Raw genomic sequence first — 26,594 nt, 5'->3', positions numbered from 1 at the left:
TTGAAAAGTATAGTAACTTGTGAAATACTCAGTTGGCTCATATAGTACTTGGCTAGTATGTTAAACCATTCTGAGAACTTTTAATTAAATAATATTTTCAAGTGTATTTTTCTTTTCTTTTTTTTTTTGTCAAAGGAAGGTACTCATCAATCAAACATATTTTCTAAATGAAAATAAAACTGGCTATGCTAACTCTAGAGACATCCTAATGTAGTGTCACAAATATAATAATAATGGTGATAATAATCAATATTTATTAATTATTTATGCTCTTTGTACCATTGTAAATCCTTTATATACCTTTAATTAATCTTTCAAGCAAGCCCATAAGTTTATTGAATTTAAAATTTATCTACCTATAAAGTAGACATTCTTTTCTAATTTTTATATATTGAAAAAACTGGCTGGGCAAGGTGGCACATGCCTATAATCCCAGCACTTTGGTGAGACCGAGGTGGGTGGATCAGGAGGTCAGGAGTTTGAGACCAGCCTGGCCACATGGTGAAACCCCGTCTCTACTAAAAATACAAAAATTAACTGGACATGGTGGCATGCACCTGTAATCCTAGCTACTCAGGAGGCTAAGGCAAGAGAATTGCTTGAACCCGGGAGGCGAGGTTGCAGTGATCCAAGATTGTGCCACTGCACTCCGGTATGGGTGACAGAGTGAGACTCCATCTCAAAAGAAAAAAAAAATAACAAAAACACACTGAGTCACAGAAAGACTGTGTAACTAGTAAGAACAGGATCCAGGAGTCTGTATTAGGGGATATAGTAATATTTAAGCTTTGGTATTCCATCTGGTGGCAGAAAGATATTCTTCTGATAATGTAGTGAGAAAATAAAGAAAAAGTTGACTTCTATTTCAAAGAGTACAAAAAATAGAGGTAAACGTAAAATATAAGCAATAAACAAGAAAATAATGGCCAAAACATATGGAAGAAATAAAAAAGCAAACAAGAATATGTATTATGTGCCTATTTTCCTCCACATTAGTACTAACCATAAGAGGAATGAAATATGCCAGTCTTGCCATCCATCTGAGGAGACAAGATGAAAACACAAGAAATAATTAGAGACGGTATACATCCTATATTTTAAGTACTAGATATAACTTGTGTGTTGTGTCTGTGTTGTGTTGGTGTGTGAGAGAGAGAGAGAGAGAGAGAGTGGTGTGTGTGTGTGTAGTGGGGCAAGTTAAATATTTCCCCCCATTTGTTTTTTTAAAAATCTTTTGAAGATTCCATTTTGTAAAAAACTAAAAGGAAGGTTTGTTGTACTGAATACCCCAATAAAAGGTAAAACATTGTTTCTAACTGAAAAGAAGGTCCTGGTAATTGGAGGAGAAGGGTCAAGGGACCGATGTTTTCCTCAGACATGCCAAGATTTATCCTGGTGACAGAATGCTCTGAACCACAGAACAGAGAAGCCATAAGAGAAACAGGGACTGAGAAAAACAAATATGTTTAATGTAATGTTTAAGGTGATAAAAATAATAGGTCTCTTTCTCTAGGGCCTGTTTGAAAAAGATGAAAGAGGAAAGCAATCTAATTCCTTCTTCTTCTTCCCATGTCAATTGGCTCCTTTCCTTTCTCTCTCCATTTCCCTTCCCCTTTCCTTTCCTTTCAGCTTATACTTTAGATACCAAGTTAAACATAAGCCAGTTCAGTACCTGAGCATATCTATAGTAGTGTTTTTTCAAAGTAGGATCTCCATGCTATCATTATCAAGGTTATCTCCAGTGCTTGTTAAAAATGCTTATTCTTGCTTACAGTGCCAGGTCTCCTAAATAATCTTAGGTGATATCTGAAAATTGAGAACTACTCTGGGTCTATGTGGAAGTCAGATCCCTAACATGATCTTTAAATAAACCAGCTGAGCTATATTTACCTATTACAATGGGGATTCACTGACCTCTGGTCAAAGACTGAGGAAAGACAAGAAAATATTTAATTTATTCCATTTCATTCAGAAATAGTGACTGCTGTGAAGGCCAGGGCGAAGAGCACATCAAGACTCTTGGCACTTCTGGTGCATAAAATAGGACACAAGACTGTAGACCCACTGAGCTTGGATTGAGTCTTGGGCATCCATGTGTCAGTAAGTGGCAGTGTTTCCCCATTTCTCAGTCTGCTGGCCCTACAGCATGCTTGAGCTTCCTCATTTTCTTGATTCTGTGAATGCATCCCTGAAGCAAAGTGCAGGGGCCTCAAGTGGCTGAAATTGAGAACCTATTGCTCAACCAGTCCTTAGAGTATGCCTCTCAGTTCCCGTAAGAACTATGTATCATAACCCTGCTATCATTACATTATTATTAAATGTAATCATAGCAGTGCTTGAAAAAATATAGGAAGTGACAGTAACATACATTGGGTGATAGTAACGTATATAGTGTTAGACACTATTCTAAGCATCTTCATGTAGTCCTTGCAGAAACACCATGGAGCTAATATTTTACCCCTAATACAGATGTACAAACTGAGGCCAGAGAGGTTACGTAACTTGTTGGAAATTTTTTGTTAGTGCCAGTGCAGATATCAAAATCCAGATAGAGGAATTTCCCAACCAGCACTTTGAATCAACATACTGTATGGTCTCTTCGATAAGGTATAATAAGTACAGATAAAAATTACATAACCTTGGGATGAAGAAGGCTCTCTATGTGTGACAACACAGAAGAAGCAATATAAGAATATATAGGTAGTATGGAAATAAAGAAAAACAAATGAGAAAAGCATAGGCTATGTATTCCGAGCTTGCTATAGCAAAAGAGTCACTTACCATCACGTGTGTTTGGGCAGAGACTCAGGCAAGCAGAGAAGGGCAAACCTTTACAGTGGAAAAAGGGGAAGACTTCAGGTTTACCCTGAGTGGAGGCTTTTGTCATGGGGAAGCTGTATGTGGAGTCACTAGAAGTGGGGCATCCTACTTGGTTACAGGAATGGGACCAAAAATTAAGGAAGCCATCAGTTATTAATCAAGGCTTTGTCATTTGGGGCTGCCTGCTGCAGAAGATATTGGTTAGCTTGCTGAAGCTGAGTTGTCCTGAGGGATAGCATTTTCTGTTCTTACAAGTATGATGTAGCAGGCTGGCTTCCTGGGTCATTTATTGTAGATAAGGGATTAGTTTTCCTGGGCAGACGGCTATAGGCTGTTGGTCGAAAGTCCCTATTTATATATGGACTGGCCACTGTCAATTTGTATATTCAGTTTCTCAATAGATTTGAAAACAAAACATAAAACGTCCTTGTCTTAGGAAAAAAAAAAATTGAGATGAACATTAAAAGAGGAAATATAATTACAAAAGATAGGACAAAACGTATGAACACGTTAATATAGTTAGCATACAAAGAATTGTAACAAATTATGAAGAAATTGTTAAAATCTCAGTGGAAAATGTAATCAGGGCAATAACAGGTAATTCACAAAAGAAGAAAATATACTTAACTAAAAATGCAAATAAAATGAGTTTTAATTTTGAGGCTATTACATTGACAAATATTAAAATGACTGGCAAAAGTTAATGGCAGCAGGAGTTGGAAGAAACAGATATTCTGAGACGTCGCTCATGGTAGTCTAAATTGGTCCAGCTTTCCTGAAAGGCAATTTGGCAACAGTATCAAATGCCTTAAACATATGTCATCTCTTTGGGCCAGCAATGCTCTTCTAGGAATTTATTCTAAGAAGTAATAAAGCAAATGCACAAACATGAAGGAAGAAGGATGAGTCAAAACTAACCTACGAGTCAAGCAATAATGAGTTTCTTAAGTAAATTATGTAGTTCCTAAAAACAGTGATGTAGAAATGTATTAAGTGATATGGAAAGTAATATATTAGGTTTTAAACGAGCATCATGTATTTGAGAAAGCAATCTAGAAGAATAAACACCTAAAAGCTAACAATTTCTATCTTTGAACGAATCATGGGGTCTTGAAAATGCTTTATTTATTTTTAGTTTATCAGTAATTTCTAATTTTCATAATGAATATTGTTCAAAATGAGAGTTCATGCTTTAGGACATAAAACTATATAAAGGAGGCCGGGCGCGGTGGCTCAAGCCTGTAATCCCAGCACTTTGGGAGGCCGAGACGGGTGGATCACGAGGTCAGGAGATAGAGACCATCCTGGCTAACATGGTGAAACCCCGTCTCTACTAAAAATATACAAAAAAACTAGCTGGGCGAGGTGGCGGGCGCCTGTTGTCCCAGCTACTCGGGAGGCTGAGGCAGGAGAATGGAGTGAACCCGGGAGGCGGAGCTTGCAGTGAGCTGAGATCCGGCCACTGCACTCCAGACTGGGCGACAGAGCGAGACTGTCTCAAAAAAAAAAAAAAAACTATATAAAGGAAACATATATAGTTCTCAATCTCTCCACTTAGAAAATACCTGTCACATGAAAAAAGTAATCCATACACATTATTAGATTATTCATACATTGTTCAGATGTTTGTAATGAAAATCAGAACTTTCTTCCTCTGCTCCTCTGTCCTTCCCCAGAAAATAGTTATCGCTAACAGAATTTTATATATTGTTTTGCCAATATTTTAAGAGGAAAAAGTTTATCTATCAAAAAAGGAGAAGAAAATTAATAGCAATTCCAGCCTGGTGTTGTTGGCTCAAGAAATAAATGCTACCTTCTGTTTCTCCTTAGCTCTTGTCTGAAATCACAGCTTTCCATATAATTGGCTTCAAACTAAGATAATCTAAGTCATGCCATACAATCCATATTAGAATATAGACTTTTGTAAGTCCGGGACTTCAAATATTCATTTTTATCTCCCACTCAAATATACATTCAAAAAGGAACAGTATATTCAATAGGCTGACCATACATTTATTATGTTGCAATCTTGATGGACAGTTGCATCATTCCCGATTATCCATGATGCTAAAAATTATTGCTATACTTCCATTGGACAGAGGAATTGAAATAGAAAACTGAACCAATTTAAATAAATTAGAGCTACATTTTCTATGCTAAAAACAAGTTTTGATTTTTTTTTTTAGTGTTGTTTCTCCAAGAGAAGTGATCATCTCGTGTCCAAACTACAGACTTTCTCATAAAGAAAATTCGTAGTGGGCTCTTATTTTCATGATGAAAACATTCAGATTTGAATTACTTCATCAAAAGAAGGAGATGACTCATGATTAGCCAAACATGAGCACCCAGAGCAGTATAGGGTAAATTTTTCAAAAGATATTACTTCTCTATAAATGAGAGCTCTTGTGTTCATATTTAATTCTTCACAGGTAAATTTACTGTCTACACAAGCTGGTAGGTGTTACCAGCATCTAAGTAAGCAAGAGCACCATATTGCATAGAGGTTGCATAGTTACTTCACTAAGTGATTAAATCCTCTATCAAAAAATCTTAGTATTATTTTTTTCTCCACAGAATTTTTGAACTAAATTAAAAACAGTTTATACTTATCAAAGACTTTGTTCAATAAAGTTTTCAAATATGTTTTACCTTAAAATAGGATTGTAAAATATCAGAACTAAACAAAGATCCAAGAGCTGTTTAGTTCTGATATTTTATAATCCTCATTTAAGGTAAAACATATTTGAAAACTTTATTGAACAAAGTCTTTGATAAGTAAAAAATATTTTTAATTTATGAAAAACAGTCTTCTGAAGCCTACAACCTTATGAATGTTCACATTATATTCCATTCAGCATCACTAACCCTTACCTCTCTGGTTTACTAAGTCAGCATGGTGTGGCCCAACTTTATACTTTGAGTTTGGCAGCATTGCTTAAGGCCTGTGAATTTTCTGTCTTCCATCTATTCTTATACCCATGTGGTAGGTAACCACCAAAAGCTGGACGACTACTTCTATACGTCCTACTGATAAAATGTTTCACCACAAATTAGATTAGTTATAATAACTCACTATGCTGTCCTTGAGAATATGCTTTTCAAAATAAACATGACTGTTTTTGCCATTACGGTACCTGGGTTGCATGGTGTATATGCTGAACAATCCAGTTGACAATGTTGGCACAGTAATATGAGTGTCACCCTTGGAGTTGAGCAATATGTTGTTCTTGCTTATATAGGCGCTGGTCACAACTAACCAAGATGTGGATGGTCAGCAAAAGTATCCTAGAAGTAATATATTAATTTATTCATTCTGTTATTTATTCATTCAAATATATGTTGTTTAACTTCCATATTCCAGGCATTTACTAGGTTTGCATATCCAGTGAGGAGCAAAGTGAACGTAGTGCCCACCCACATACAAATTATGGCCTAGCCGCCTGTTTGAGAATACAAGTATTGAACAAATAAATATAGAGGTACAAATTTTAATTGCTATGAAGAAAAGTCATAGTGTCATGTATAACTTCAACACTGGAATTGAATACTCAGCAAAATATCTTTCAATTAAAAATGTATTATAGTTCCAGCTACTCAGGAGACTGAGGCAGGAGAATCACTTGAACCTGGAAAGTGGAAGTTGCAGTGAGCCGAGATTGTGCCATTGCACTCCAGCCTGGGCAGCAAGAGCAAAACTCCACCTCAAAAAAAGTAATATAAAGATATTTTTACCAAACAAATAATCAGAAAACTGTCCATTATTGAAAATCTAGAAAAAATTTTTCAGGTCAAAAGAAACTGGTCTCTGACTAAATGTTTGAGTTTTAAGCAGAAATGAGGATTGAATAAAGTGGTAAATTAGTAAACAAATATAAATAAATGCTGAGTCTGTAAAATAAAAATATAACATCTGTTGGGCTAAACATAGAAACAAAAAGTATGAATTTAAAGTGTTAGATAACCCCAAAAATGTCAGATATCCAAGATAAATAAATTGAAATGGGTGCATTAATGTTGAAGTTTTAAGACACTAGTATTTTCAAAACAGAGGGTAATTTATTAATTACAAATGTTATTAAGTCAGTTATGCATGCTATAATTGTTAATATTACCATGAAAAGAACAGAAACAGAGGGCCTAAATTTTATACTAATAATTGGAGAAAACATCATTAAAGATATTTAATCATCCAAAACAAATAGGGAAATAGATAAAAATGGAGACCATAGATAGGCAGTATAATACAAGACGGTAGAAATAAGTCGAAACATGTTAGTTATTCCATTCAATAATAATGAACCAAGTGCTGTAATTTAGAAAAAAAAAAGATAAGACAAGGAAAATGAGTCTATTTTGTCTATAAGAAATATGTCTAAAATGCATGGGTATAGAAAATTTTGAAAGTTAATAGATGGAAAAACACATGCCAGTAAATTCTAATGAAGAGATAGCTGCTATAACTGCTTATTCAGAAACAATAGAGATGTTAAGTCAAATATTAGCAAAATTAAAAGGAAGCATTTCAAAATGATAAAAGAGTTAATGAGCAGAACAATGTAGCAATTTTTAAGTTGTATGGTTATATTAACAAAGTCTCATATTATTCAAAACAAAAATTAACAGAAACACAATGAGAAACTGATAAATCTCCAGAGTTAGAAAGTTCAGCACTCCTCTCTCAGAAACTGACAGTCAAGCATTCAAAAATGGCAAGATATAAAATATTTGAGAAACATAATTAACTAAGTTGACTCATCGACTACAGAATGCACATTAATTTCAATCATGCACAGATCATTTATAAATATTTAACACATACCAGGTCATAAAATATGTCTAAGCACAAACTGTTTCAGAAAATTGAAGACAATGTTTTCCAACACATTTTATGAGACCAGCATTACTCTAATAGTAAAACCAGACAAAGACATTACAATAAAAAACTATAGAACAATATTTATCATGAGCATACATGGAAATAATTTTAACTAAATTTTAGAAAATCATATTGAACTATATATACAAATAAATTTATACTGTGATGAATTTTGATTTATCTCAGCAATACAAATTTGGTTTGACATTTAAATATCAATCCATATAATTCATCTCATTAACAGACTAAAAATATACACACACACCAAAAACTTTTGTGAGCATCTCAATAGATGCAGGAAAAGCATTTGACAAAACTAACATCCATTACTGATGAATATTATCAGAAAAAAAGAAATAGAGGAGACATACTTTATCTGTTAAATGCCATCTATGAAAATCTTTCAGCTAACATCATTATTAAAGGTGAAAAAAGTGAATGTATTCTTCTAAGATTAGAAACAAAGTAAGGATATTTAGTTTCAACACTACTAATTAACATTATACTGAAGGTTCCAGTTGGTGCAATAAGGCAAGAAAAAGTTTTAATAACACATTATTGGAAAGGAAGAAGTAGAATTGTCTTTATTTACAGAAAACACAATTGGTTATGTAAAAGATCTTATGAAATCTAAAAAATAAGCTAATAAATCTAATATGTGAGTTTAGCAAGGTTGTAGAATATATGATCAATATTCAAAATCAATTGGATTTTTATGTCCTAGCAACCAGTAATCAAATACTGAAATGTTAAAAATATAATTTACAATAGCTTCAAAATATTAAAAATTAAGGGACAAATCTGAAAAAAGATGCACAATGCTGGTGCAATAAAAAAATAGAAAATGCAGAGATAATTTTAAGAAGTCTTAAAACAATGGAAATACTATGTTCATAGAGTGGATGGCTTAATATTGTTAATGTGCCAATTGTCTCTAAATTCATCTATATATTTAATATTCTATCAGCCCATGTTCCAAGGTCATTCTGTGTAGGCTTTTTACAGGCTAATGTGAAAATTCATATTGAATATAAAGAATCTAGACTATCTAAAATAACACTGAAGATAATAAAGTTGCTATATACCTATTATCAAGGTATATACTACCTGCTATCAAAATTTACTATAAAGTTACGGTAATCAAGATACTGTGGTATTGGCATGATAATTGACAAATAGATCAATGGAACTAAATCAAGTTCAGACATAACCTGCAAATACATAGTTAATTGAATTCAGCAAGACTGAAGAAGCAATTCATAGGAGAGGCATAATTTTGTCCAACAAATTATTCTTGAGCAATTTAAATATCCATATGCAAAATATCTTAATTTGCATTCATTTAATTAAGTTCATACATATGATATCAAAAGTAACTCAAGAATAGATAATAGATCTAAATATAAAACTTAAAACTATATACATTCTAAAAGAATACATAGGAGTCAATCTTTTTGGTTTTGGGTTAAGCAAAAATTCCTTAGACACAACAACAAAATTTACAATACAAAAAGGAACAACAGTACATTAGACTTCATAAAATTTACATATATCTGCTCCTTGGTATACACTGTAAGCAGAATGAATACAAAAACATTACAGAGTGGGAGAAAAAAATTGCAAATATCATGTCTAATAATGAAACCATATGTAGAAAATACAAAGAATTCTCAAAATTCTGTAACAAAAATTTAACAACTTCATGAAAAACATAGGCAAAAGATTAGAAGAGATACTTTACAAAGTGAAATTCAGTTTGCAAATAAGCACATGAAAAGATGCCCAAACTCTTTAGTGATTAGGGAAAGGCAAATTAATACACCAATGATAAACTCTCATATACCTATTAGAATAACCAAAGTTAAAACTACTAACATACCAAACACTGGCAAGTGTGTGGAACAAGTGAACTCTTGTATATTTCTGGTGGGAATGAAAAAATGATACAAATCATTTTGCAAAATTGTTTGACAATTTCTTAAAAATTTAAATGTATACCTACATATGACCCCACCTTTCTACTTTTAGTTATTTATCCTAGAGAAATAAAAAAATCATACAAATACTTATATACCAATGTTCAGAGATGCTTTATTTGTAATAGTCAAAACTATATACAACCCAAATACTCATTAAACAAATTGTGTTTTATCAATATAATGCAATTCTACTCAACAAAAATAATAAACTATTGATATGTACAACATAGATGAATCTCTAAAGAATAATACTGAACTGAAAGTAGCTAGACCATAAAAGAATACTTAGTATATAATTCTAATTATATAAAGTTCTAGACAATGGAAACTAATGCATAGTGACAGAAAGTAGTTCAGTGGTTGGAAGCAAATTGTGAGAGAGACTTGAGGATAGGTAAAGCAAGATATTGCTAAGAGACATGAGAAAACTTTTGAGTGTATGTGTAGTTCATCACCTTGATTGTGATGATGCTTCACTAATATGTATGTGTGTGCATGTGTGTGTAAATATACACATCTATACATACATAGATCAAAATTATATACTTTTAAAGTTTTTTTAGTGTAGATAGTAAGTTATACTTCAATACATTTTTAAAAGCTACTGAGAACTGGACTGTAAATTAAAATTAAAGTCCAACAAAAATCATGAACTGTAAACGCAAAAATTCTTTTAAAAATCCTAGCAAATGCAAATACTGAAGACTATTGTACCATATCAAAATGATAATACATCACAGTCAAGCTCAGTTTATCACAGGAATGTAAGCTAACTTAGCATGAAAAACATAATCATTTTAAGTCATCAAAACAACAAACTGAAAAAATTATTTTCAATATATTCAGAAACAGCATTTGGTTAAATTCAACATCTATTCTTTACTTCTTAAAAAATGGTTATCTAGGAATAGAAGGTCTCATTAATATGATAAAAAGTATCTACCATAAAGCCTTCTACAAACATATTATTTTATGATCAAATGTCAAAAGCTTTTTCTTCAATTAAAGAATAAGACACTATTATCACTGACCTCAAGGTCTCAGCCAGTGCAATAACGACAGGAGAAAAGGTAGAAAAATGTTTAAAAAAGAAAACAATTTGAAGGAAGAAATTCTCATTATTCATAAATGAAATGCTTATATGTAGAGAAATGTGCAAATAAATATTTAAATTAATAAGAGATCTTAGCAAATTCAATATATACAATAATCCCTATAAAATATTAATTGCATGTTTATATACCATCAAAACTTTTAGTCAATACAAATTTTAAAACCTATCATTTACATGTTTATATAAATTAGTTAAAACCTGCAAAAGAATCTAATAAAATATGTACAAGAGCTTTACAGATAAAATGTATTACTTTATTGAGAAACATTATATAAGACCTAAGGACATGGAAAGATACACGGTGTTAATAGCTTGCACATTAATGATTTGTACATTCAGTGCAATCATAGTCTTGATCCTAATAAGCTGATTTTTTTATTTATATGGAATTGCAAAGAGTTGAAAATAGCCAAGACATTTTGTAGGAGAAGAGTGTAGGAGAACTTGCTCTATTAACTTTATGTATTGTAGTCCAATAGTAATAAAGACAGTATGGTATTGGCAAACATAGATCAATGAGATGGAATAGAGAGCTTAGAACCAGCGTTAAGCATAAATGAATATTTGATTTATTATGATGCTACTGTAGAGAGGTATAGAAGAAACAAACTTTTCAATAAACCATGCTAGAATAATTGACTATCAATATTTTTTTAAAGTGAACTCCTGACTATCACCATATTAAAGATAAATCCATTTGTGAGGACGTAAATTGATCTTTAACATATAACAGTAAATGGTAAAAAGCTATAAAGCTTTTAAAAAGAATATAGAGAAATATATTTAGACCTTTGGGTAGAAAAGTATTTCTTAAACAGGATCCAAAACACAGAGCCATAAAGACTTACAAAGAGAAATGAATTAAATGAATAAGTACCAATAATCGAAAGATAATTTATTACAGAGACAACATCAGTTACAGAGTAGGAAAAGATATTTAAGTTTTCCATAATGAATAAAGAACCAGTTTCCAGAATATATAATAAACTTTTCATAATCAAAGTGAAAAGAGGCAGATATTTCAACAGAAAAATTGGCAAAGAATTAGGAAGAGGCTCAAAACAGAATAGCTAAGTGACCAGTGAGTTTAAAGTTTATGTGAATATTCATTAGTAACTATGGAAAGACAAATTGTAATTACAATGAGATACCAATACACATGCTTCACATTGTCAGATACTAAAACTTCCTTGGCTGTATCAAGAGTTAGCAAGAATATAACACACATGAACTACCAGCACAACATAATGGAAGCTAGTATGGTATTAATTAGTAATACTATACATGGAATAAAAATTCCACATATATCCTATGGAGTGGTCTTTTCATTTCTAAGTGTATACATGATAATTTTTATGTTTACATGCGACACAAAGCAAGATGTAAGAATGTTCAAAGGAGTCTTTTCCAAACTTTCCAGAAATTTAAAACAGTACTTTAATAGCATAATGGATAAGCAAATTGCAATATCAATAAACTACAGAATAGTATAGAGCAATAAAAATCAATGAACTAATTCTATGTACAATATGGCTAAAATTTGTCATATTAATATTGAATAAAAGTAGCAAGTTATAGAAATATATGCAGTATGATTCTACTTATATAGTGTTCGAAACTGCCAACATTAATGTATTTTGCTTAGGGATGATAAAAGAAGAACCAATATGAAGGAAAAACAAAGAATTAATTATATTTAATGTCAGAAAAGTGCTTGCCCCAAAGAAAATGGCATGGTAGGTGCAAATACATGTAAATGGAATGGTAGGTGCAACTACATGTTGGGATTCTGAAAAGGCTGATAATATTTTGCTTGTTCTGTGTAATATTTAGATGAGTGTTGTTTACAGCTATTTAGTAAACTGAACCTATATTTTATGTACATCTATATGTATCAATTCTATTTCACAACAATAGAGTTTAGAAAATAAAAATCACATGTCTTTGGAAAACCTGGGCTTTCTCCCTGGCCTGCTCCAGGCTTTGTAATACTAGGAAAGCTCCGATGTCAGTTTCTTATGAGGCACTGAAGCAACTATCAGCAAATGGTCTAAGTCAGGGGATGGCACGTGTGTCTTTGAGCCTGCTCCAGCACTACCCATGGATCAAAAGTGAGTTCTTTGAAAATTTTTATTCCTGTTTCTTACCCATACCACAAAACAAGATGCAAGAACGTTCAAAAGCAGCCTTTACCTACCGTCTAAAAACTTAGCATAAATGGATCTTTGATTTATTATGGTGTTACTGCAGAAAAGTGTAGAAAAAAACAAACTTTTCAGTATACCATGCTGGAATAATTGACTATTAATATATTTTTAAGTAAACTGTTGACTCTCACCATACTGAGAAAAAAATCAATTTGTAAGGATCTAAGTTGATCTTTAAGATCTAAAAGTTAATGTTTAAAGCTATATAGCTTTTACACACACCTTCTATACACAGCTGTACCTCCAGTCTTAAAACTAAGATCTCTAGACTGACTTGCAAGCTGCAAGAGAAAATGTATAGTGCTGCTTCAATCTGAAGGTAAAGGCTCATGACTTGGGTGTAACCAGTCACAACGGAGCACTTCACCTACTCAGTGGAGGCTGCAAATTGTCCCTTCATGTGAACTGACAGCACCTCAAAGCACTGGATTGGTCTGGCAGTGAAGCAGGGAAACTGTGTTGAAGTGAAAATAATCTGATACACAAAAATGTTCAAAGTCGTTATAACAGTAGAGAAATGTTATGGTTGGTGCAAGAGCAAGTCATTACTGAAGGCAAATGACTGAACTAAAGAAATTTGATTTCCCTTGGATTTTAACTTCATGGGTGGCTGCCTACAAGAAAATTCAATATATCTCTGGAACTTTTGCCTCTCTGTCAATGTGACTGAAATCAGCCTATGAAATCCAAATAAAATCATTCCACAAAGAACTAGGAAAATATTTGAAAGCTATATTTTTAATCAGAATTCAGAATTCCTCAAGACTACAGTTTCTTTGTCAGATTAGTTTGCAGCATCATAAAAATTTCAATTTCGTATGTGTCGAAAGGGGACAGTTTGATTCCCAGCTGAAAAAGGTCAGTTTGAGATGAAGCTTAGACAGTGAAACATCACTAGATAATGATAGCAGGGGAATCACGCCTGGTTGTTTGAAAAGTGCTAGTTTCTGTAATTAGCAAAAGTAATATCTAAGATACAAGGAGGGAAACTGACAGAATAATTTCAGATCCCATTCTGGATTTAATTTCCATTCTATCCTGGCAGAAGCCCCGGTTTGTTGGATCTAGTGAAAAGAGTACATGTAGAAAGGATCATAGGTTATTGAGACCACATTATCTGCTTTGGTGTTCTCTGGCCCAACATTCTAAAGCAGGGTATCCAATCCTTTGGCTCCCCTGGGCCACACTGGAAGAAGAAGAAGAGTTGTCCTGAGCCACACATAAAATACACTAACACTAACAATAGCTCATGAGCTAAAACATAATGTTTTAAGAAAGTTTACGAATTTGTGTTTGGCCGGCATCCTGAGCCACGTGCTGCCTGCAAGCTGCGGGTTGGCTTGTCTAAAGGCAGAATAGATAAAACATTAGGTAAGACACAGGCATGACCCCCTGAGCCTTCTTCCCATGGGGAAGCAGGCTGCAATTATACACTGGAAGTGAATGAAGAACATGAAGAACTGCTTGATTAAATAGTAAACTACTTCAGACCACGGGTTATACCTTTCTTTCATTTCTCTGTATTCTACAAGCCAACCTCACACTTCCTAACACAATGTTCCTGTGAATCATCCACTCAACAACTATTGATTTGCTGACAGATATGCATCTTGCTTGTTGTGGGGCCACTGAGAAAGCCACAAGATTCAATATAAGTACTCTTCCCTGCAGTTCTTACATCAATTGACCCTGTACAGATGCGAGAAGCTAACACTTCCATTTCATATGACAAAAAGGATATTTTATTTTAGGATCTATCTTATTCTAGGAGATAATTATGATGAATGGTTAGCAAGATCACTTCAGTCCCCTAAAAATATCAAATGAGGATCTAGGTATCTTTAACAACTGGCTCAGGCTTAAGAGAGGCAGGAAAATAAATAAATAAATAAAAACAGTACGTCAGAGTAAATCAGTTAGGGTACACTTCATAGCCACGTATCATAATGTCCCGAGGAAGAAAGAAAATGTTCTCGTTACAGACTTTTCAGCAAGTGTCCTGAGATCCACCCTGACTGGGCTGTTTATATCACTTGCTTGTCCCCATACCAGTGATTGCAGTCAAGGAACTAGAATGGGCTAATTACCATAAGCCAAGAAGGCTTGACCTTGAAGAAGTTCATTTTTCTCACCGTTTCTTAAGTGAGGTAAGAATAGAAACCTGAACCAAAATTTGAAAGTCACAGGAAAGAGAAAACTATTCTGGAAAGACTCACCTAAAAATATAAATAGAAGGAAAAAAAGAAAAGCAAAAAGGGAAATAAAAACCAGTCGCAATGGTTCTCAACTTTGGCTGTAAGTCAGAATCACCCGGGAGCATTTAAAACTCCTAATGGCAAGGCAGCATCCCAGGCCAAATAAAATAGAATCTCTTGGGGGAAAGGGTTGGGCAGACCTTTGCTGTGGCTTTACAGTTGATTCCAACGTGCCCTTCAATGAAATCACTGCATTGCATGGGAGGAGTTTATTATGGGAAGACAGAACTCATATCTGTCAGCTTCTCTCCTTATGTGGGGATGTTGAGGAGAGATGAGTTGGTTTTATTCCCCAAGCTCTGACAGCTTAAAGCCACCTGAGCTGACAGTTGCATTTCCCCTTACAAAGTGGCTTAAATGTAGTGGAATTGTACTTTTCCAGCTTCACAATGAACAACACAAAGGTTACAACAGCGGCTAAATCCCACGTGGGAAGCACAGAGAAAGTCATTGTAAGAACTGCTTTTCCAGAGTGACAGAAAATAGAGGGGGATTATAGTTGGGTTTAAAATACTGTTTTCTTCCCTCCACCATTAAGAGTATTTTTTAGAGTGTGCAACCATGAGTCCAGCATGGCCAGCTGCAGCACAGCTTTGTTTCGTTTTGTTCTCTGAGTCTTATCACTATCCTTTCATTTATTTATTACTCATTCTCTCACTCTCTGTTTGCTGCTCTGGATTCTATAGTTACCCTTTAGAGAATTTAGCAGATGAATCAAGCCCAAGACTGAATTACAACAGAGAGAAACCAAAGCCCCCTCCAGACTCCTAATTTCCTGGTTTTCCTTTCTTCTTCTCCTTCTTTTGTTTTGTTTTGGTAAAGAGGAATGAAAAAATAAAAGATAGGTTTTTGTTGTTGTTTGATTTCTGAAACTGCCTTGGCTTTTTCGGAAAATCTTCTCTTTCTATTAGTTCATATTGTGTTGTTCAGAAAACACTTTCCTGAAAAAAAAAATCAGCTACACTGGGTGTGGTGGCTCACGCCTATAATCCCAGCAATTTGGGAGGCTGAGGCAGGCAGGTCATGAGGTCAGGAGTTCGAGACCAGCCTGACCAACAAGGTGAAATCCCATCTTTACTAAAAATACAAAAATCAGTCCAGTGGTGGCACGTGTCTGTAATCCCAGCTACTCAGGAGGCTGGAGCAAGATAATTGCTTGAACCCTGGAGGCAGAGGTTGCAGTTAGCTGAGATCGTGCCACTGCATTCCAGCCTGGATGACAGAGCAAGACTCCATCTCAAAACAAACAAACAAACACAAAAAAACAGCTACAATTGGCCTATGTTTTGTCCTAAATTCATTCCTTTACCATTAAGTTGTTAATAAAACATACATTATTGAACGGCTAATGTATGCCAGGCACTGTACTAGGTTCTGGAGATAAAGTGGTGCCAAAAATAAATGAATAAAGTCTCTGTCCTTATGAAGCTTACTTTTTTAAAACGAAGAATCATTTACTTTTTAAATTTTTAGTTTTTTTTTTAACTTTTATTTTAGGTTTTGGGGCACATGTAAAGGCATGCTACATAGGTAAACGTGTCATGGGGGATTTTTATACATATTATTTCATCATCTGGGTATCAAGCTCAGTACCCAATAGTTATCTTTTCTGCTCCTCTCCCTCTTCTCACCCTCCCCCATCAAGTGGGCCCCAGTGTCTATTGTTCCCTTTTTGTGCTCATGATTTTTTTTTTTTTTTTTTTTTTTTTTTTTTAGATAGAGTCTCATTCTATCACCCAGGCTGGAGTACAGTGGCACAATCTCTGCTCACTGCACCCTCTGCCTCCTGGTTTCAAGTGATTCTCCTGCCTCAGCCTCCTGAGTAGCTGGGATTACAGATGCGTGCCACCATGCCCCGCTAATTTTTGTTATTTTAATAGAGACAGGGTTTCACCATGTTGGCCAGGCTGGTCTTTAATTCCTGACCTCAAGTGATCCACCTGCCCTGGCCTCCCAAAATTTTGGGATTACTGGCATGAGCCACTACCTCTGGCCAATGTGTTCATAAGTTCTTATAATTTAGCTCCCACTTACAAGTGAGAACGTGTGGTATTGGGTTTTCTGTTCCTGTGTTAATTTGCAAAGCATAGTAGCCTTCAGTTCCATCCACATTCCTGCAAAGACATGGGCTGGCTCATTTTTTATGGCTGCATAGTATTCCATGGTGTATCATGTACTACATTTTCTTTATTCAATCTGTCATTGATGGGAATTTAGGTTGATTTCATGTGTATTCTATTATGAATAGTGCTACAGTTAACAATTGCATCCGTGTGTCTTTATAGTAGAATGATTTATACTCCTCTGGGTATATACCCAGTACTGGGATGGCTGGGTTGAACAGTAGTTCTGCTTTCAGCTCTTTGATGAATCGCCATACTGCTTTTCACAATGGTTGAATTAATTTACACTCCCACCAACAATGTGTAAGTGTTCTCTTTTTTCCACAATGATGCCAGCATCTGTTATTTTCTGATTGTTTAATAATAGCCATTCTGACTGGTATAAGATGCTATCTCATTGTTATTTTAATTTGCATGATGATGCTTACATTCGCATGAGGGGAGGCATTCTATCAACAAATATCTAGTAGATCAAGTAATCATAAATTTGATGTAGAACAATAAAGGAGGTTAAGAAGAAAAGATAACTTTGGGAGAAGGATGCAGGTGGAGGAAGTGGTGGTTTTCAGTTGCTATTTTAAATTGAATGATGAGAGAAGGTCTCCTACTAAGGCAACATTTGAGGAGAGACCTGAAGAAATGACAGAGTGGGCCATGGGGATAGGTGGGGAAGTATTTCAGGCAGAGTGAAGAGCAAGTGCGAAGACACTGAGGTGAAGAAATGATGAAAGTGTGTGAGGAACAATGAGGCTAACAGAGCTTAAGTGAAGAAGAAACAGAAAGTGGCCAGGCAGAGATAGCAGGGATCAGACCATGTAGTATCTTGTACACCATTCGAAGAACTTTGACCTTACTCTGAATGAAATGAGAAGCCATTGAAGGATTTCGATCAAAAGAATAATGTCATCTTACATAATTTAAACAAATTCTATGTTGAGAAAAGACTTAAGGAGGCAAGAATAGACTCAAAGATGGTTAAATATTTATGGTTTTAAAATTTTACATTTAATATTGGGTTGTGGTGTGATTTAAGGCTATGCCTTAATTTGTTGAAAATATTCCTTCTTGGTGTGTAAGGTTCCTTTGGCACATATTAAATTTGTATACTAAATTGTAATCTGTTTCAGATCACTTAACTATTGATCATTGTACCAATATCTTAATTATTGAATTGCTGTAGCTTATATTATGCAGTAATAAAACCTCGTGTTTTCAGTGAACATTTGATCAATCAGACAAGGCTCATCGTGTAAAATTAAGTCGCTGCAAAGAAATATACAAATAATCTTGTCCCTGGGGTGGTAGTGTTATGATCTTTTCTCTCGTCTGTAGCTTCCTAATTTGCTATGATAATCCTGTACTTGATGATTAGACAAACATGCACACACATTCAAATCAGAGAACCAGTCCTCTCTGTCTTACCATAACTACTTGCCATTAGTATGCCCATTACTTCAGCTATTATAATAGATATAAATGCCTCAAAACACCTCTAATTTCTTCATAAATTAAGGACCCTAGACTCATATATTTCTGCATATTCAACATTTTAATCTAAACATCTAATGAGCACATATCAAAGTGAAATATGACTTTTTTTAAAAAGTCATAATCCCTCTTCCCTCAAAACTGCTTCGCTGCAAATTTTTTGAATTCAATAAATGGTACTACTTGTCACCTAGTTACTCATGACAAAAACCTTGGAGTCACCCTGACTTCTCATTTTTTTCTCATGCCTAACCTCTAATAGATCTGCAAAATCTGTTTATTCTACCTTAAAAACCTCAACCAAATCCTTGTACTTCTCACCACCTCCTAATTCATCTTCCCTGTCTCCACTAAATTGTCCACGCAGCAGCCAGTGAGGCTCAAAATACCTCAATCAAATCATGTTAATCACCCCCACAAAACATTTCAACAGTTTCTTATACTAGAAATAAAAGCCAAAATACATGCTATGGCCAACTAAGTCCTACATGTTCTCTTCCCTGGATGACTCAAAATAGGTTATCTATCCCTGTCCCCCTCCTTCACCGTGTCCCATCCATGCTGTCCTTCTTGCTGTTTCTTAATATCTCATTCCTCCCAGACATTTTGCATTTCCTGTTCTTCTTACCTGAAATGCTCTTCCTCCCATTATGTGTATGTCTTGTTCCCTTCGTTCAACTGGTCCCTGATTAAACTATCACTTCTTCAGAGAGAACTTCCATGGCCAGCCTATTTAGAAGGGCACCCTGAATCAGGCTTCATCTCTTCACTAGGTTTATTTTTCCACTAGACACTTATCATTACTAATGTATGCATTTTGTATTTTCATATTTATTTTCTCCCACCCTACTTGAATGAAAAGGCTAAAATTATCAAATAACGAGCTTATAAAAAAGGTGGGAACTATATTTGACCTGAAATGTATAATAATTAGAAACAACCAAAAAACAGTTGCTTTAAAAAAAATGTATTCCTAGATATACAATTGCTAGGCTACGTAGGTTCTTGATTTTTTGTTATGTCAAATATTCTAAGCATAAATCTAAATATTCAATTAAATTCTCTTGTTATCTTTACAGAAAGCAAATTCCAAATTGTAAAATTCAAAATATTTACTTGTTTTTTCTTTTAAATTCACAACCATATTCTTATAAATAAAAAAAACACACCCAGCTCTCAGTCGATGATTCTGAATCACCCTCTATACATCAGTCTTCATCACTCACTCCTAATTATTATGTCTTTATTATTTATATATACACACACATATACATGCGTACACATACACACATGCACACACATATACACACACATATATGTGACAGGAGAAAGCTTAAAAGATAAAGTTGAGAATATCTTGCAGGAAAGAGAATAAGAGGACATATATTGAAAATGGAAGACAATAGAGAAAAAATAGAACATCAGTTCAACAAATCCCACATTTGATTAAAAGTGTTTCTAAAATAAGAATCACAAAATAGAGAATAAAAAAAAATTTTGTAAAGCAAAAAACAAACAAGCTAACAAAAGTCCATGACAAAAGAACACAATTTTTCAGAATGAACGAGTCCATTGAGTACCTACAGAATAATTTTTAAAAGACTCATACTAAGACATACTTTTCATGAAATTTTAGGGCACTAGGAATAAAGAAAAAGTCCTTAAAAATTCCACAGGGGTGAAAAATTAAGTCTCAAGCAAAAGATAGGGAATAAATGTGGCAATGGATTTCTCAACTGCAACTCTGGAAGCAGAAAGATACTGTCTTTAAAATGCCCAAGTACCTGATTTTCAATTCTGTATCCACAAAATAAATGTGAGATATATGTTAAGCAAGTGTGTGAATAAGAATATAAAAAAGTCAAATAATTAAACAACAGGAAGAACACAAACCTTACTAGAGTCATCCTGATGGATACAGGAATGAGATTCAAGGTAGTTTCAGGAATTTTAGCAAAAGACATTAAGGAAAAGAAAATGAAGTTAAATCCAGTGCTTAATCATTATCCTGACTCAGCTTCTTCTCACTTTTTTTCTATATTCTCTTTTTTATTTTCACTTTTTAAAATACTTGTTAGTATTTATATTTCTGTTTCTCATACTAATTACCTGTCTGTCTTTTAAACATGTTCTGGATCAAATTCTTAAGAGATGAAACTTGATTTTCTCTGCCTATTTTTTCAGCACATTATAGGTCACTGAATAGTATGGTTTGGTCAGTTTCCGATCTCTAATTATCAACCAAGAGTGGTAGGAAGGTTCCATGCATTACAAATTGGGTCACTTGGTGTATCTTTAGCAAGGCCTATGAATGAGGCAGTTTTATATAAAGCAGAGAGTCTTCATAAGTACCACTTGAGGACTTACTTAGATATGCAGATTTGGGGGCCTCTTCTTTAGATCTACTACTCATTCAGAAACCCTGGGGGTGAGATTCAGCCATCTATGCTTTAGTAGTCCCTTTGCATGATTTTGATACATTCTATAATGTTTGAAAACCACTGAGTCAGAAGGTGCTATTGCAGTATTACCAAATATTTAGTTTACATAATCTCTCTGTATCTACGAATTTCCAGTGGTAAAAGGTGATATTATCTTTCTTTTTCTTCTGAAAATGTAATTGCATTTTGTATGTTAACTTGGCTTAACTGAGATGGGTATGGATAGCAGGCAGGTGTATAATTATTTCAACATGCCCTCACTCTCCAAATAAAGCACTATATGTATATACTTCTAGCATAGCCCAGAAACATTTCATGTAGCAATAAATGTCAGTTTTTTGATTATGTCCAACTACAGGAAACTCTGTTTTTGTTTCATTGTACTGATTTCTCACAGCCATAGGCCCATATTCTTTCCACTAGAGCAATGCAGAATTAATTTAGATTCAACTGTCACTTACTGAGAATCTAGGATGTGCCATATATCTTCTGGATCCTTAATTACTCTTTGCTTTAGGCATTTTATTCCTTGGCTATGTGGAAGTCCTTGAAACATTTGTAGACACCTTTATATGTTTAAGTCTTTTCTTCCCAAGCAAACAACCCTAGCTCTATCAACTGCTTCTTATATGATATGGTTGTAGGCTTTTCAAGATTCTGGTCATTTTCCCTAGATCACATTACATCTTTCTAATGTGGTACCAAATGTCTCATATTTCAATATTTAAATGCTACATAAGTTAGCAGTGGTTTGACACATGTAGCATATTATCTCCTTTGTTCTGGACACAGCATTCCTATTAAAGAAACCTAAAATTACTCTCAAATTCCAGTCATATAACTGTGGTTCATATAAACTAATGTCATAACAGGCCTCTCCTGACATGATTCTCTTTAACAGAAGTGTGTTATTTTACATCTGTTCATATTATACATTATTTTGGTAGTTTTAGTCATCATTTCAATCTGTCATGATTTCTTTGAACTTTGATTCTATCTTGTTTCTTTTTATTAGCTATTCCTCCCATACGTCTATCATCTGTAATGCTTATAATCGTGCTTTTATGTCTTTGTTCAGGTTGCTGGTAAAAATGTTGGGTAGAACAGATTCCCATAATAATGCACATAATACTAATATTTTATATTTTCATGATACTAAAGCATTCACAAAGCGCATGATCCTATTTGATACTATAATCCTAGGTTAAAGGAAGGGCAGCCTTTTTGTTCCTACTCTCATATTATAGGTAAAGAAATGGATGCTAAGAGAACATATCATTCCACTACTGGTTGAGAGCTTGTACTATAACTTAAGTATTTAAGATAATTTTTTTTCATAATGTCAACTAACTATGAATTTGAATCCACCTTACTGTATTATCATTCAGCCCGTATTCATATATCTGTAAACAGTTTCATGAAGCAGCAAAACCTAACTCCATTCTTCTGGAAGAAATGTAGTTAAAACAGGTGGGATAGACCAAAGAAGAAAGAGTCCCTGTTGCCAGAAGTGATGGGCAGACAGCTCAAAGCCAGATAGCTTGACTCTCTACATGCAATATGAGCAAGATCGTCTTGAAGAAGGGAGGTCAGGGAAGCTGACGGGGAATCTGCTTCTGTGTGAGCAAAGCACCACGTGGGAGATATCCTGCAGGGAAATATAAGGTGCCACATGTTCCTTGTTTCAAAGCCAAATCTGAGGTCTAAGAACATAATTGATGGTAAATCTAGCTGATTGAAGAAATCAACCCTGAGAATAGGCAAGCAAGGCCAGAATAGGGTAACATCCTTCTCTAACATGAGCCCTGACTCAGCCCATTCCCACTCGTAGGAGGCTTCATCCCCAAAGGATGCACAACAGTGAGGCACTTCAGTTATCCACAGCACAGCAAACCTGCTATCAGGCAAACACAAAGGGAAGTGGAAAAGGGCCTTGACATTGAAGCATAGATCCATCTTTAGCAGGGCAAAATCACAGCGATAACCGAGGTAACAGATCAGGCATCTATTAGGTTGAATCATACAAAATTATGAATGTTTGACTCTTTTGACCAATGACAATTTTATATGATTTACCCAATACATTCTGGTTATATTCTGAAAGCTTTTTAAAAGACTAGGATAAGGAAATGTGCCTACAATATTAATCATAGCTTCTTTCCTTTAAAAGCCTTTAGAAAAAGAGGTGACTTTAGCTGGATTTTGCTATTTTTGGGGCACTTTATAATTTTAGATGAATAACATATTGACAAATATCCTAGAAAATCTATCACATTAGTAAAAAATATTAAATAAATCCAATCAAACAAATATATATTGAAGATTTTCCATGTGCCAGGCACAAGATCTCATAGGTGCTAGGAATAGAAAAATGAGTAACATAAAATTTCTAACTTCAAGAGTTCCTAACCAAATTGAGGGATCAGACAAAAATAAATAAGTTATAGTAAATTAATTCCAGATTAAAATATGAGAAGATAGCACTTTTCTGGGTCAGTTGGATAAAGAAGTCTTTCCAGAGAAGAAGACAACAGATCTGGGTTTTGAAGTATGAATATGGGTTAGCCAGGTAGACAAGAGGGATTAAAGGACATTCCAGGCCAGGAGAGTAACTAATTATACAAAGACCAGCGGTATAGAGATGACAGAAGTGTTGAAAGATAATGGAGAGTCACATAGAGACACAAAATTTGGAAGTATGTTCTTTCATTGACAGTATCACCTCCTGGTAATGTTAACTAACCTTGTCCTGATGAAAATCTTAAACATCTTTGATTGTTTTAAGATATAGCATTGACATTTGAATGTTTTCTTCTGAGTTTTTTTTTTAATTTAATTTCCTTGTGTTTTAGATTTTAAAAAGTAACATAGTAAAGTTTGAAAGAAGGAAAGTGTTATGCCTTGATTGAGTTACCTAACTTTATTTGCATAGCTATGTACATTTTAAAATAAAGCACCATATCAAAACAAACAATAATATCCCTGTCATGTTATGCAGAGGTATGATTATACACTTCAAAACTCAATTTTATTGTGCCTAGATGAAGGCTGGTTGTTGATTGTTCAGAGTATTTTTTTTTTTTCAAACACGTAACAATTTCATTTTTTATCTTAAAGTTCTAAAGTTCAACTATATTTGAATTATCCATAAAAAACAAGGTTTTTTAAATGAAATTCCCCTCCTGTCCCCTCCCCCTGGCTTTGTAACTTGCAAATGACTAAAGCAATTTGTGTGCTAAAGATGGGTGAGGGCTCTTTGTTCTTAGACTAGGGCAAGGGAGTTTGAGAATCAAAAGATAATTTCTTGAAAGAAAAGGGTGAACAGGTCAAAACCGAAGGTGATACTGAATGTTGTTTTGAAATGCTCACAATAACATCCCTTCCCACTTGCGTTTCTGGTGACATAGTGTGAAATAAAGCTGTCAGGGCTAGCCCCCCAGGGTCTCTCTGCAGACCCTCTTTCAAAAGCCATAAAGATCCAGGATTCTCCATCTACTCTCTTCTACTTAAGAGTGAGAAACACATAAGATTGAAAGGAAGGTTAAAATCTAAGCCAGGCAACAAGGAGGTGGCTGAAAGGGCTTGTTCACCCTGCGGTGTAATGAAAGCTGTTGGTTCTGAGGTAGAAGTTATGCTTTGTTGGAGACTTCTGGTCGCCTAGAAGTTTGCAATCAAAGAGAAGTCAGAGTCTGATGTGGTCGAGCAGCAAGTGGTAGTGCCTCTGTTGCATTACTCAACTGTGATTCAGAGGCCATATGCAGGCATACGTATTGAAATGGGAATCCCTGCGAAGTCCCCAACAGAAGGCTTCCAGTTGTGTTCTGCCAAAGCAGAACAAATCCAAAGGGATCCAGAGTTCCTACTACAAAGATAGCGTGACTGAGACTCGTGGCCTTTTAACCTGCCACTTCTGTAGTTCTACATACCCATAGGATCCTTTGCAAGATAGCACGTTGGCAAGCCATGTCAGTATACACAAATTGCTTTACTACATTGTTAGCAAACATCAAAGTCTAAACTATTTATGAAATAGGTTTGGTTAAAGGCATATATTTGCCTTATCATGATACATGAATCAGTCTCTTCTACTAAAGGAATACAGAATTAAACAGGGCCTTTCTTAGATATTAACAATTGTACATATACTGAAGACCAATAATACATTTTGAAATACAAATACACACTGACTCCCCATCGGTGTCATATGGTAAGCAAATAAAGTGTTTTTAAAAAGTATGACCAAAATTCAACATTAGATACTGAATTATCCACTGATTATGCTAGATTTACTATAATTTGTGATTATACTATACTTAGTATAATTTAGTGATTATACTAAAATGTTGACAGGCTCAAAGTTAAGGAGGTAATAGGTATAATACAGTGAAAACTAAAAATAAGGACAAAGGAGGACTTGGCAAAGAAGAATCAGAGCTCATGTAATCACCTTAGTTGGAGAATTGTTGCAGGATTCAGCATAAGTACAGGATCTAGGGAAATGAAATGGTACTTGAGTAAGATGGCTTATGTTTTATACATTTGATGATTTCTTGCTAGTAAACTGACCAAACTATGTTACATTGTCCTGTGCAGTCCAGCAGTGCCTGACATTGTAGGAAGACTTTACTGCGTCCAGGCGCAGTGGCTCATGCCTGTAATCCCAGTAGTTTGGGAGGTTGAGGTGCGCAGATTGCTTGAGGTCAGAAGTTCGAGACCAGCCTGGGCAATAGGCTCATGCCTGTAATCCCAGTAGTTTGGGAGGTTGAGGTAGGCAGATTGCTTGAGGTCAGAAGTTCGAGACCAGCCTGGCAATATGGTGAAACTCTGTCTCTACCAAAAATATTAGCCGGGCATGGTGGCACACACCTCTAGTCCCAGCTACTTGAGAGGCTGAGGTAGGAGGATTGCTTGAGCCCAGTAGAGAGGTTGCAGTGAGCCGAGATCATGCCACTGAACTCCAGCCTGAGTGACAGAGTGAGACTCTATCTCAAATTTTAGTGCATGATAAACCATCTACCTATGTCAAGCTTGGGGATGGAGGGCATCTTAGGACTGGGGGGAAAATGAGAACATTATATCAATTAAGTAGGCTGAGAAAAACTTGAGAGCAGGGAGTGGCTATTAGAACAGCTTTTCTTAAGTAGGAAACTCCTCTGTCTCATCACTCTTTGCTTGCTCTTCGAATTGTGACACCAGAGGAAGAAACCAAACATTTATCAGACGTGAGGTAACACTACAGAGCAAAACCTGGCAGTAACTCCTTGTTTATCACTCAAGAGCAAGAATAATCA

Source organism: Rhinopithecus roxellana, chromosome 1 (genome assembly GCF_007565055.1).
Source record: "Rhinopithecus roxellana isolate Shanxi Qingling chromosome 1, ASM756505v1, whole genome shotgun sequence".
Lineage (NCBI taxonomy): Eukaryota > Metazoa > Chordata > Mammalia > Primates > Cercopithecidae > Rhinopithecus > Rhinopithecus roxellana.
This window is presented reverse-complemented; position numbering follows the sequence as displayed.